We start from the raw sequence: 14,619 nt of genomic DNA on the forward strand, positions 1-14,619 counted from the left end.
GGGTTGAGGGACCCCCCACCCCGCCAGTGCACAAATTTTTGTGCACCCAGCTTCTAGTCCTATCTAATAATAGACAAACATGGTAATTGACTGTACCTTCGCTACGCTTCCCATTGGCTAATCAGGGTGATATGCAAATTAACTGCCAACAAAGATGGCGGTTAATTTGCATACATAGGCGCAATGCTGGGAGGCAAAAGGGGAAGGACGGAAGAATCCACCTGCCGCTGACGGTGATCGGAAACCCAGGCAGCAGGCAAGAGCCAGGTGGCAGAGCAAAGGCAGCCCCCCAGCCCTTGATGGGAGAAGCCGGGCGGGGCAAGGAAGAGGCGGCCACCGGCAGTCTGCTCTTCCCTGCAAGCCCCGCTCCGCTGGTGATCAGTGATCAGAGAAGCCGGGCGGGGCAGGGAAGAGGCGGCCGCTGGCAGCCGCCTCTTCCCTACACCCCCCGGCCAGTGATCGGTGATCGGAGAAGCTGGGTGGCCGGTGATTGGTGATCAGAGAAGCCAGGCGGGGCAGGGAAGAGGCGGCCACTGGCAGCCGCCTCTTCCCTGCCCCTCCCCTCCCCGCCCCCCTGGCTGGTGTTCAGAGAAGTACCTGTATTTTTTTTTCAAAGTACCTGTATTTTTAATGATTTCTTGACATGGTAAAAGAATTTTACATTATGATCCAAGGGTGGTGGGGTGAGGAAAAGGAGCAGCAGAACAATCCAATAAATAAAAAGGGAAACAGAAATGCATGGTGGAAGGGATTTGAAGGGTGGGTAGGGGCATTGCCCAACTAAAATGCAATTGGTTTGTTATTAAGTACTATTCATGGGAAGACAGCATCCTGACTCCTTCTCTATACAGCATATTGGGAGTAAAAATGATGCATCCAGGTGGAAATATGATTAGGGGTTGGAAGACAGACAGGGGAAGAAGTCAGAAATAGACACTGAGAGAGTCACTGGCTGGCTGGCTGCAAATACTGAGTCTCCAATAGTGATAGAATAAAAAAGTGGGGGATATCTCTGGAAGATTCAAGAGATAGGGGGCAACTTGCCCAGCAGATTTCCACATACACACATGTACACGCCTATATTTGCATGCACACACATATACACATAAGTGACTGCCCTCCCTGGAAGCACAGAAGAAGAAGAAGCCACCAGAAGAAGCCGCCACCCACCTTTGGTCCAGGCGCCAGCGCCTGTGGCTGTCTACAGCCCAGGAGACAGACAAGCCACCCACCTGAGGTCCCAGGCTGCAGCCACCTGGAGAAGCTGTCAGCTCTGGGTCCAGGGCACCAGTGCCCGTGGCCAGGGAAATAGGTTCCCTCTTCTCCTACTGCAGTCATTACTTCAATATTCCCCTTTTGAATTTCTCTCCTGTGCTGCAACCCAACTCCACTTTTCATCGGAAGGATACGGAACAGAGAGAGCAGTGTTAAAAGCTTACATTTTTAAGTCAGTAAGGTTGGTACTTAAATATATAAATGGAAAACTAGAGTCCTTAAGGTAACAAAGGCTACAAAGGACAGGGACAGCACATGACCTATTATATCCAGCAATCCATATGGGGACTGAAAACTTTGCAATGATGACAATTAGTGAAGATATGAATCAACTAAAATAGTTGACAGGGACAATTCTTCCATCTTTGAAAATATCTACATCAGGAGAAACCAAGATGGCGGCATAGGTTAACGCCGGAGATTGCTGCCTCGAACAACCACTTCAGAGATATAACTAAAGGACAGAACAGACATCATCCAGAACCACAGGAAGGCTGGCTGAGTGGAAATTCTACAACTAGGAGGAAAGAGAATATCATACCCAGACTCAGAGGAGGTGCAGTGCTGAAGTGAAATACTCAGGTGTGGAGTGCGCGAGCAGAGTGGGCTGGCGGTGGAGGGCGTGGTTGTTGTTTTCAATCAGGAGGGAGTTTCAGACTCTGAGCTCCAGATCCGGGCGAGTCTCTAGGGACCCAGACTCAAACGGGAGAAGCAGGACTGTCTGGCTTCGGTCGGAACTCGAAGGCAGCTTTCTCTCCGAGGTTTGCAGCGGTTGCTGGGACTCTGTGAGGCAGAGCCCCTAGGGACAGAACTGAGAGCAGCCATAACTGCTTGCTCGGCCCGCCCTGTAGATCCCCGGGGACCCACTCTGCCCAAGCCCTGCACAGAACCATTTGCTGGATAGCCTCAGGCAAACACTAGATTAGCACTGCCCTAGAGATCCAGCACAGAAGCTCTCCCACTGCAGACACAGCTGACTCTCAAAGCCAGTTAGCCTGGAGGTCAAATCACCCCTGGTATTACCGACAACAATCAAGGCTTAACTACAAGACTGCGCATAAAGACCACTAGGGGGTGCACCAAGAAAAGATAAAAAAATGCGGAGACAAAGAAACAGGACGCAAATGTCAGAAATGGAAGAAGATATAGAGCTCAAAACCACACTTTTAAGGTCTCTCAAGAACTGTCTAGAAGCTGCCGATAAACTTAGTAAGGCCCTCGAAAAGACTGGTGAGACCGCCGATAAATGTAGTGAGATCCTCAAGAAATCTAATGAGATCCTCGATGTTATGATAAAGAACCAACTAGAAATTAAGCATACACTGATTGAAATAAAGAATATTATACAGACACCCAACAGCAGACCAGAGGAGCACAAGAATCAAGTCAAAGATTCAAAACGCGAAGAAGCAAAAAACACCCAACTGGAAAAGCAAAATGAAAAAAGAATCTGAAAATATGAAGATAGTGTAAGGAGCCTCTGGGACAACTTCAAGCGTACCAACATCAGAATTATAGGGGTGCCAGAAGATGAGAGAGACCAAGATATTGAAAACCTATTTGAAGAAATAATAACAGAAAACTTTCCCCACCTGGTGAAAGAAATAGACTTACAGGTCCAGGAAGCGCAGAGAACCCCAAACAAAAGGAATCCAAAGAGGACCACACCAAGACACATCATCATTAAAATGCCAAGAGCAAAAGACAAAGAGAGAATCTTAAAAGCAGCAAGAGAAAGAAACCCAGTTACCTACAAGGGAATACCCATACGACTGTCAGCTGATTTCTCAACAGAAACTTTGCAGGCCAGAAGGGAATGGCAAGAAATATTCAAAGTGATGAATACCAAGAACCTACAACCAAGATTACTTTATCCAGCAAAGCTATCATTCAGAACTGAAGGTCAGATAAAGAGCTTCACAGATAAGGAAAAGCTAAAGGAGTTCATCACCACCAAACCAGTATTATATGAAAGGCTGAAAGGTATCCTTTAAGAAGAGGAAGAAGAAGAAAAAGGTAAAGATACAAATTATGAACAACAAATATGCATCTATCAACAAGTGAATCTAAGAATCAAGTGAATAAATAATCTGGTGATCATAATAGAATCAGGGACATAGAAAGGGAATGGACTGACTATTCTTGGGGGGGAAAGGGGTGTGGGAGATGCGGAAAGAGACTGGACAAAAATCGTGCACCTATGGAAGAGGACAGTGGGCGGGGAGTGAGGGCGGAGGGTGGGGCGGGAATTGGGAGGAGGGGAGTTATGGGGGGAAAAAAGAGGAACAAATGTAATAATCTGAACAATATTTAATTAAAAAAAAAGAAAATATCTACATCAAATCTGTTTAAATAGATTTTCATCTGCATAATATAACACATTCTGACAAGACCACCACCACCACCAATGTGGTCAATGTTGTGCCGATAAATGTTTAATAACTGAGGGACGCCCCCCCTGAGTGCACAAATTTTTGTGCACTGGGCTACTAGTAAAGAGATAATATGCAAATGGTGTCACACCCTCAGGCCCTAATAGCTCAGACACTCAACACTGGGGAGAGAGGTGTGGGGACCAGCCAGGCAGAGATGAGCTCACGAGAGAGGAATGGGGACCAGCAGCACAAATGAGCTTGTGAGAGAGGAATGGGGACCAACCAGGCTGCAGCCCGGGAGAGGGACAACCTGCACACCCCATGATCCCAGGTGCCAGTGGCTGTGGCTGTGCCTGCAGCCCAGGAGAGGGACAATCCACATGCCCCACAGTTCCCAGGATCCTGGGTGCCAGCAGCTGCACTTGTGACCCAGGAGAGGGACAAACCACCTGCCCCGCGGTCCCGAGCACCAGCGCCTGCGGCTGTGGCCTGAGCAAAGCTGCCCTCCCACAGTCCCCTGTGGCTGCAGTCGGCCTGGGCGAAGCCAGCCCAGGTCCTGAGTGCCTATGGCCGGCTGGAGGAGGGAAGCCTGGGTCCTGGGTGTGGGGCAGGGCAGAGGTGGTTAGGGGCGATCAGGCTGGTAGGGGAGCAGTTAGGGGCAATCAGACAGGCAGGCAGAGGGGTTATGTACAATCAGGCAGGCAGGCAGAGGGGTTAGGTACAATAAGGCAGGCAGGCAGAGGGGTTAGGTACAATCAGGCAGGCAGGCAGAGGGGTTAGGTACAATCAGGCAGGCAGGCAGAGGGGTTAGGTACAATCAGACAGGCAGGCAGAGGGGTTAGGTACAATAAGGCAGGTAGGCAATCGGTTAGGAGCCAGTGGTCCCGGATTGTGAGAGGCAGTTGGACATCCCCTGAGGGGTCCCGGATTGGAGAGGGTGCAGGCCGGCCTGAGGGACGCCCCTCCCCCATGCACAAATTTTGTTCACCGGGCCACTAGTATTACTCATAAGAAAGGATGGCCCAGCCAGCAGGCTCAGTGGTTGAGTGTTGACCTGTGAACCAGGAGGTCAGTTTGATTCCCAGTCAAGGACATATGCCCGAGTTGTGGGCTTGATCGCTACTGTGGAGCATGCAGGAGGCAGCTGATCAATGATTCTCTCTCATCGTTGATGTTTCTAACTCTCTCTCTCCCTCTTCCTTCATCTCTAAAATCAATAAAAATATTTTTTAAAAGAAAGGATGAAATACTGCCATTTGCAACAACATGGATGGACCTTGAGAACATTATGTTAAGTGAAATAAGTAAGTCAGGAAAGTTAAGAACCCTATGATCTCACTCATAATTGAGGTATAAAATCAAAACTCGTGAACACAAACAGTAGTGTGGTGGTTGGCAGAGGGAATTTGGTGGGGGTGAAGCAAGCCCTAATACAAGGTGACAGGAGATCTGACTCTGGGTGGTGGGCACACAGTGCAATACATAGATCTTCTAACACAGAAACCCACACCTGAAACCTATATGATCATATTAACCAATGTCACCCCAATACTTCTTTAAAAGGGGGAAAAAAGAAGCTGTGGTACATATACACAATGGAATATTACTCAGCCATAAAATGAATGAAATCTTAACATTTGCAACAGCAATGAGTGTTAAATACCATATGATTTCACTTATATGTGAAATCTAAAGAACAATATAAACAAAACAGAAATAGACTTACAGAGAACAGACTGGTAGTTGACAGGGGGAGGGGGAGGGGTGAGAAGGTGAAGGGATTAGGATCTGCAGATCGGTAGTTACAGAAGAGTCACCGGGATGTAAGGTGTCGCCTAGGGAACAAAGGCAATATTATTGTAATGACTGCGTGTGGTGCCAGGTGGGGACTGGAAATATTGGGGGGAACACTTTGTAAAGTATATGATTGTCTAACTACTATGCTGTTACATTTGAAACTAATACAAATAACATTGAATACAAATTGGAAAAAGTATTTTTAATTTAGCAATAAAAATGATTTCTTTTAAAAGATTGGCACCATGTTTTATTCTAAGAGTTTTATTGTTTTAGGTTTTACATTTATGTTCTCGATCCATTTTAAGTAATTTTTTAATGTGGTATTAGAAAGCATCTAACCTTTTTGCATAGGGATATTCATTATTTTTGGCACTGTTTGTTGAAAAGACTGTGAGTTCCCCATTATTTGGTCTTGGCATGCTTGTCAAAAATCATTTGACTATATTTGGGAGGGCTTATTTTGGGGCTCTATTTTATTTCACTGGTCTATATGTCTGTTTTTTTTTGCCAATACCACACTGTTTTAATTACTGCAGCGTTGTATTAAGTTTTGAAATCTGGAAGTGTGAGTCCTCCAATTTTGTTCCACCTCCCCACCCCTGCAAGGTTGTTTTGGTTATGTGGAGTCCCTTGAGATTTCATGTGAATTTCAGGATTTTGATAGGGATTGCATTGAATCTGTAGATAACTTTGGGTAATATTGACATTTTAACAATATTACTTTTTTGAATGCATGAACATGGGATGTGTTTCCATTTATTTGTCTTTAATTTCTTTTATGAATCTTTTATAGCTTTACTAAGTAGCCTGGTGCACAAAATTCATGTACTTGGGGGGCGGGGGGATCCCCCAGCCTGGCCTGTGCCCTGTCACAGTGTGGAGCCCCGCGATTCATCGCCCCAAAGAGGTAGGCCCCACCCACCCATCCAGGGGTCCTCAATGGATTGCCCCAAAGAGGTAGGCCAGAGCCAGGGGAGGCCCATGGACCCCAGGGCCAGGCCATGGAAGAGGCCTCCGCTGCACCCCACCCCCATCCCTGATGCTGCAAGTCCCCGCCCACCCGTGCCTGCTGCATGCAGCTTCCAGCTGATCAGCCGTTATGCTTGAGGGCGTCCCAACCATCTGCATATTACCCTTTTATTAGTATAGATTTTGCAAGTCTTCACCTCATTAAGTTAATTCTTAATTATTTTATTATTTTTAATGCTATTGTGAATCAACTTGTTTTTGTAATTCCCTTTTAAGATTGTTTAAGTTAGAATTGTAATTGGTTTTTTTGCATGTTGACTTTGTATCATACTATTTTGCTCGGTTCACTTATTAGATCTAACAACTTTTTGTGGAGTCTTTATGATTTCTTCCATATAAGAGCATATTATCTGCAAAGAAATAATTTTACTATGTCTTTTTGCAAAGAAATAATTTTACTATGTCTTTTTGCATTTGAATGTCTTTTCTTTTTCTTGCCTAATTGCTCTGACTAGAATGTCCAATACTATGTTGAATAGTATTTTTTATCTCAAAGGAAAAGTTTCATTCTTTCATTATTAAACTAGAGGCCCAGTGCATGAATTTGTGCATGTTTGGGGTCTGGCTGCCTGGCCCCAATCTAGGCAGATCAGGGCTGGGACAGTCAGAAGGAGGAGACAGTGGGAGGTTGGCCAGCCAGCCCACCCCCATCAGTGCTAGATCAGGGCCAGGCCAGCTGTGGGGAGGGGCCATGGGTGATTGGCTGGCGGGCCCTGCTCCGGATTGGGGTGGGGGAGGCCAATCGGGGTCAGTGGCCAGGGAGGGGCCATGGGAGGTTGGATGGCCAGCCCCACCCCTGATTGGTGTGTGGGAGTGATCTGGGGCAGAGCTGGCTGGGGGGTGGGGCTACAGGCCAATTGGGGTGGTGGGGGCCCATCAGGGGCGGGGCTGGCCATGGGAGGGGTTGCAGGAGGTTGGCCACCAGCCCTACCCCCTGTTGGAGTTGTGGGGGAAAGCAGGAGCAGGGCTGGGGGAGGGGAAGGGCCATGGGGGGGTTGGCCAGCAGCCCCGCCCTCGAACAAGGTGGGAGAAGCTGATCAGGGACAGGGCTGGCTGGGGGGAGGGGCCGCGGGAGGTTGGCCGGTTGGCCCCACCCCCAAATCGGGCCTGTTTGCTGGCCGAGGTGGGTGTCATAGCGACTGGTCATTCTGGTCATCACGGCATTCCAGTTCCTGGCTTTTTATATATATAGACTAGAGGCCTGGTGCACAAAAATTTGTGCACTCGGGGTGGGAAGAGGAGGTCCCTCAGCCCGGCCTGTGCCCTCTTGCAGTCTGGGACCCATCAGGAGATAACGACCTGCTGGCTTAGGCCTGCTCCCGGGTGGCAGAGGGCAGGCCTAATCCCTAGGTGCAGCCCCTGGTCGGGCTCAGAGCAGGGCTGATTGGGGAGTTGGGGCACCGCCCCTGTCATGCACAGAGCAGGGCGGATCGGGAGGTTGCGATGCCACCCTCAGTCACGCTCAGGGTAGGGCCGATTGGGGGGTTGGGGCACCGCCCCCTGTCACACTCAAGGCAGAGTGGATAGGGAGGTTGCAGCGCCACCCCATCACACACAGAGCAGGGCCCATCAGGGGGTTTGGGAGCTCCCCCCTGTCACACACAGAGCAGGGCCGATCAGAGGGTTGGGGCTCCACACCCTGTCACACCCAGAGCCTGCAGGGCGATCAGAGGTTTGGTCGCTGCCCCCTGTCACACTGATCCCGGTCCTGGGAGGCCTCGCTGCTCCGCTGATCTGGGGGTCCTGAGGCCTCGAGGCTCCGCTGATCCCTCGGCTCCACTGATAACCAGGCCGGGAGGCTTCTCGGCTCCACTGATCCCAGGGCCAGGACACCTCTCAGCTCCGCTGATCCCGGGGCGGGAGGCCTCGCGGCTCTGCTGAAAACTGGGGCCGGGAGGCCTCTCGGCTCCGCTAATCCCAGGGTCCTGAGGCCTCTCGGCTCCGCTGATCCGGGGGCCGGGAGGCCTCGCAGCTCCACTGATCCCCGGCGGGAGGCCTGTCCGCTCCGCTGATCCCGGATCCATGAGGCCTCTCTGCCCTGCCGCTTCAGGGCTGTTTGGCTTTGCTCTGCTTGGAGCCTAAGTATGCAAATTAACCGCCATCTTTTAGCTTCTATAATTGAAACATTGTATCTTTTGGAGTTGTTGCTTCAGGAGCTCAGAGCCCCGCAGCTGCAGACGGGGAACCTTGGTTTCCTCCATCGCTGGGGCAACCAAGCCTCCTGTTCTCAGCTGCCTGGCTGCCGGCCGCCATCTTGGCTGACAGTTAATTTGCATATCTCGCTGATTAGCCAATGGGAAGGGTAGCGGTCGTACGCCAATTACCATGTTTCTCTTTTATTAGTGTAGATTATGTTTGCTGTATTATGGCTCTTATGTGGAGATAGTTGTCTTCTATTCCTATTTTGTTGAGTGTTTTTATCATGAACAAGTGCTTTTTCTGCATCAATTAAGATGACCATGCGGGGGGTTTTCTTCATTTTGATGTGATGTATTACATGGACAGATTTTGTATGTTGAACCACCTTGCATTCCAGGAATAAATCCCACTTAGTCATGGGGTACAGTTCTTTTGAATATGCTGCTGAATTCTGATTGCTCATATTTTGTTGAGAATTTTTGCATCAATGTTCATAAGGGCTATTGGGCTATACTTTTCTTTGCTTATAGTGTCTTTTCTGGCTTTAGTTGGGGTTATGCTGGCCTCAGAGAATAAGTCAGAAAGTGTTCCCTTCTCTTCAATTTTGTTGGAAAAGTTGGAGAAGGTATTAAATGTTTGGTAGAATTCACCAGTGAAGCCATCAGCTTCAGGGCCTTTCTTGGAAGATTTTTGGTTCACTCTCCTTACTAGTTATAGATGTATTTGATTTGTCTATTTCTTCATGATTTAATCTTGGTAGGTTTTCTGTTTCCAGGAATTTGTCCCTTTCATCTGGGTTATCCAGTTTGTTGGCATATAACTGCTCACAGTAGCCTCTGATGATCCTTTTTATTTCTGTAGAATAGGTAGTAATGTCCCCACTCTCATTTCTGAGTTTAGTCATTTGAGTTGTCTTTCTTTTTTAGTCCACCTAGCTAAAGTTTTGTCCATTTTGTTGATCTTTTGGAAGAACCAACTTTTCATTTCATTGATTTTTCTGTTGTTTTTCTGTTCTCTGTTTACCTCTGCTCTAATCTTTTTAAACCTGTGGGCTAGAGTGAAGGGAAAAGGGCGTAAGGGAGAAACAGCTTGCTCTTTCTTATCATTCATGTTTCATCTGCCCGAGGATGTGATCTGCCTTCCCTCACCTTCCAGTACAATATTGCACTGCTCTCGCTCAATGCTCCCTGTCTTGGCCAATTCATAGTGAATATTTTCACTTAACTTGTTTATTTATTTATTTAATCCTCACACAAAATATGTTTTCATTGATTTTGAGAAAGGGAGAGAGAAAAAAAGAGGGAGGAAAAAACATCAATTGGTTGCCTCCCATATGCGCCCTGACTGGGGATCAAACCCACAACTTTTTGGTGTACGCAACAATACTCCACACAACTGAGCCACCTGGCCAGGTCTAAATTGTTTATTCCTTATATTCTTCACAAGATGGTAAATTTCAAGAGAGTAGAGGACTGTATTTCTAGCCCCTAGAATAATACCAAGCATACAATAGGTACTTGATAATATTGAGTGTAGAGATTAAATGACAAGAGAAAGGAGTCAAGATATAAAGAGTGGTCTACATAAAAAAGGACAGGAATCTATACTAATAAAAGCCTAGGTGGCCCTCGCATCATCACAAGATGGCCGCCACAAGATGGCTGGCAGGGGAGGGAAGTTGGGGGTAATTGGGCTGGCAAGGGAAGGCAGTTGGGGGTGATCGGGCCGGCAGGGGAACAGTTAGGTGTCAATCAGGCCAGCAGGGAAGCAGTTAGGGGGTGATCAGGCAGGCAGACAAGCAGGCGAGTGGTTAGGAGCCAGCAGTCCCGGATTGTGAGAGGGATGTCTGAAACCGGCAGTGGAACATCCCCCAAGGGGTCCCAGATTGGAGAGGGTGCAGGCAGGGCTGAGGGACACCTCCAGTGCACGAATTTTGTGCACCAGGCCTCTAGTCCTATATAATAAAAGCCCAATATGCTAAGTGTCCAGTCAACCAGTCAGCCATTCAACCAATCAAAATGTAATATTCTAATGATATTCTGAGGCTGCTCAACCACTCGCTATGATGTGCACTGACCACCAGGGGGCAGACACTCCAACCGGTATGTTAGCTTGCTGCTGGGGTCCGGCTGATCAGGACTGAGCAAGATGGGCCAGACATGCCCTGGAGCCCTCCCACAGTCCCTCCCTGGCTGGCCAACCTCCTGCGTCTCTCCCGGCCCTGATCATGCACCGGTGGGGTCTCTCGGCCTGGCCTGCACCCTCTCACAATCCAGGACCCCTTGGGGGGTGTTGGAGAGCCAGTTTTGGCCCAATCCTGCAGGCCAAGCCGAGGGACTCCATTAGTACACAAATTTGTGCACCGGGTCTCTAGTATAGAATAAGCTATTGTCTCAGATGTCACCCAGGCACCAATCCCTCAACTGTTCCAGAAATCATTTTTTAATGTGCTCTAATTTTTTTTTCCTGCTGACTTCAGGTTTAGTTTGTTTTTGTTTTCTAGTTCCTTATATGGTAAAGTTAAATTGTTGATTTGAGATTTTTCTTTTCTTTAATGTAAGCATATATATATTGAAGTCCATTGAAGTCCCCCTGGATTCCTTCATTCTGTTTTTGAGTTCCTTTCTGTTTTCTTGAGGTCTTCTTCTTCTTATACAGGTCATGTCTTGCAAGTCTATGTTTGGGTTCATTTTTCTTTACATAGTCCAAGGGATCATCCTATATAATAAAAGCATAATATGCAAATTGAGTGAACGGCAGAACAACTGGTCAGTAGGGAGCGGGTCTGGTGAGCAGGCAGCGCCAGGCCAGCCAAGGCACGTGCCAGCAGGCAGAGGGAGGGGACAGTGATCAGGGGGCGGCAGTGACCAGCGGTGGCGAAGGGATGATCCATCAGTCGGACAATCCCTTAGAGCTCCCAGACTGTGAGATGGCACAGGCCAGGATGAGGGATCCCTCCCCACCCCCTCCCCCGAGTGTATGAGTTTTCATGCACCAGGCCTCTAGTATACACACACACACACACACACACACACACACACACACATTCACCCTCAGAACTTTCACTATGTCCCACATTTTGGTTTGTTGTGTTTTTATTTTCATTTTATCTCTAAGTATTTTCTAATTTCCCTTATGATTTTTCTTTGATCCATAAAATGTGTTGCATAATTTCCACTATTTTGTGAATTTTCCAGTCTTATTTACTTCTAACTTCATATTATCAGAGAAAATACTGTGTATCTCTTTTCAAAGCTACTGAGATTTAATTTGTGACCTAACATATGGTCTATCCTAGAAAATGTCCCATGTGTACTGGAGAAGAATGTGTATGCTGCTGTTGGGTGGAATGTTCTGTATGTGTCTGTTAGATCTAGTTTGTTTATTAAGTTAAGCTCCCTATTTTCTTTCTTATCTTCTGTCTGCTTCTTCTATCCATTGTTGTGAGTGGGGTATTGAAGCCGGCAATTATTATTGTAGATCTGTTTCTCTTTCAATTCTGTCAGTTTTTGCTTCATCATATATTTTGACTAGAGGTCCGGTGCATGAAATTCATGCATGGGTAGGGTCCCTAGGCCTAGCCGAGATCAGGGCTAATCAGGGCCATCTGGCTACCAACTGCCAGCTGGGGCCTTCCTTAGTTCCACACCGTCCCCTGGTGGTCAGTGCAGATCATAGCAATCAGCCTCCTGGTTGAACTCCTGTGGGGACAATTTGCATATTAGGCTATCTTCTTGCTATATTTAGTTCTTTTTTGTCTCTTGTAACTTTTTTGGGGTTTAAAGTCTACTTTATCTGATACTAGTATGACCAATTCTGCTCCCTTTTGGTGACTATTTCTAGAGAATACCTTTCTCCATCCTTTCACTTTCAACCTATTTGTGCCTTTGGATATCAAGTGAATCTCTTGTTGATGATATTTTGTTAGATCATTATGCCAGCCTCTGTCTTTTAATTGAAGAGTTTAATACATTTACATTTAAAGTAAATATTGATAAGGAGGGACAAACTTCTGTCATGTTTTGTTTTCTATATGCTATATAGCTTTTTTGTCACTCATTTTCTGTACTTTTTTGTTAAATTTTTTGTAGTAAAATGTTTTAATTTCCTTTTGTATATATTCTATAGCTATTTTCTTTGTGGTTGCCATAAGAATTACATTTAACATCCTAAAAGTATAATATCTAATTTGAATTTCTAGCAGCTTAACTTCAATAACAAAAATTTTATAGCTCCATCTCTATGCCTTTTGTTTTTCTCACATAAAAGTTCTTAGTTTATTAATCTCATGAAAAATCTGCACAATCACCCCAGATCAAGTCATTGAAGAATCTTTACTCTTTCTGTTGTCCCATCTCCAGCTCACTTTGCCAGCACCAACGTTGGCCATCAAAGTCCCCCTGGATGCCTTCATTCTGTTTTTGCATTCCTTTCTCTGTTTTCTTGAGGTCTTCTTCTTCCCATACAGGTCATGTCTTGCAAGCCTATGTTTGGGTTCATTTTTCTTTGCATTATCCAAGGGATCATAAATCATGCCAAAGCCAGTTGTCTTGCCACCACCAAAATGGGTTCTGAATCCAAACACAAAAATGACATCTGGAATGGTCTTATATATTTTGGCTAGTTTTCCCTAAATTTCTATCTTGGGTACTGTTGCCTTCCCAGGGTGAAGGATATCAAGGACCATTTGTTTCTGCTGAAGTAGTCTGTTGGTCATGAACGTCCTAGTCCAGATAGTTACTGTCATTCATAATAGAGTTTCATCCCCTTTTGGTTGATGATGTCACAAAATTACATCTTTCTACAGTGAAACCCACAAACATAAACTAATTCTTCTAAATGCATTAGTCTCCTAAATTACGTAGAAAACAAGACCTGCAGTTACAAATCAGTTACAGTAACATTAGCTTTTACATTACCAAGTTTTTCTTTGTTTTTTAAGTTGTAGAAAAAGTACAGTTACAAACTACTGTTACAATACTAGCTTATGTAATTGCCTATGCATTTACTTTCATTTAGATCTTTATATGTCTACATGGCTTTGAGATGCTGTCAAGGTGAATGAATCATTCCACCTTGCAGTACTCCGTGAGCAGTTCTTGCTGGGCATGTCTAGCAGTCATGAACTACCTCACTTTTCATCTGGGAATGTCTTGACTTCTCCCTCACTATTAAGGACAGTTTTGCTGGATATACAACTCTTGGCTGACTTTTGTTGTTTTGTTTTAGCACTCTGAATATATTAGCCCAGTCCTCTGGTCTCCAAAGTTTCTGATGAGAAATCTGAAGGCAATATTATTGAGGATTCCCTGTATGTAATAATTCACCTCTCTTCCTGCTTTCAAGACTTGCTCTCTTTTGAAAGTTTGATTATGTTTCTTGGTGTAGGTCCTTTAAAATCTTAATTTGAGTTTGTTCAGTTTCATGTATGTTTATATTTATATCTTTAATCAAATTGAAGAAGTTTTCAGCCATTTCTTCAAATATTCTCTTCCCCTTTCTCTTTCTTCTTTCTCTGGGACTTCCATGATATGTATATTGGTCCTTTTGATTGTGTTCCATGGGTCTTTTAAGCTCTATTAGTTTTTCTTCAACCTTTTTTCTCTCTGTTCCTCAGCCTTGAAAATTTCAATAGTTTTATCTTCAAGTTCACTGATTCTTTCTTTTAATTGTTCAAATTGGCCTTTCAATCCTAGTAAATTTTTCATTGTAGTTTTCTGATCAAGAATTTCTTCTTGGTTTATTTTTACGTTTTTTTTGTCTGATATTTTCATTTTGTTTACACATTCTTTTCTTGATTTTCTCCACATCTTCCTTTAGTTCTTGCATCTTAAGACAATTGTTTTATATCTTTATCTAATATATTTGTCATTAAGTCTTTTTCTTAATGGACAGGTTCTGTTTATTTTTTTCATTTGAATGGGGCCATATGTTCCTATTTCTTTGTATGCCTCATGATTTTTTAAAACACATCTAGTAATGTATTAACTGAAAATCAGAT

At 45.5% G+C, this 14,619-nt stretch overlaps 1 pseudogene; it reads right to left on the reverse strand.

Annotated features, from left to right (window-relative positions):
• Positions 1-12,384: 12,384 nt before the first annotated feature.
• On the reverse strand, positions 12,385-13,365 carry LOC132217904 (small ribosomal subunit protein eS24-like; annotated as a pseudogene).
• Positions 13,366-14,619: the final 1,254 nt, after the last annotated feature.

The sequence above is a fragment of the Myotis daubentonii genome, chromosome 16, assembly GCF_963259705.1.
Source record: "Myotis daubentonii chromosome 16, mMyoDau2.1, whole genome shotgun sequence".
NCBI lineage: Eukaryota > Metazoa > Chordata > Mammalia > Chiroptera > Vespertilionidae > Myotis > Myotis daubentonii.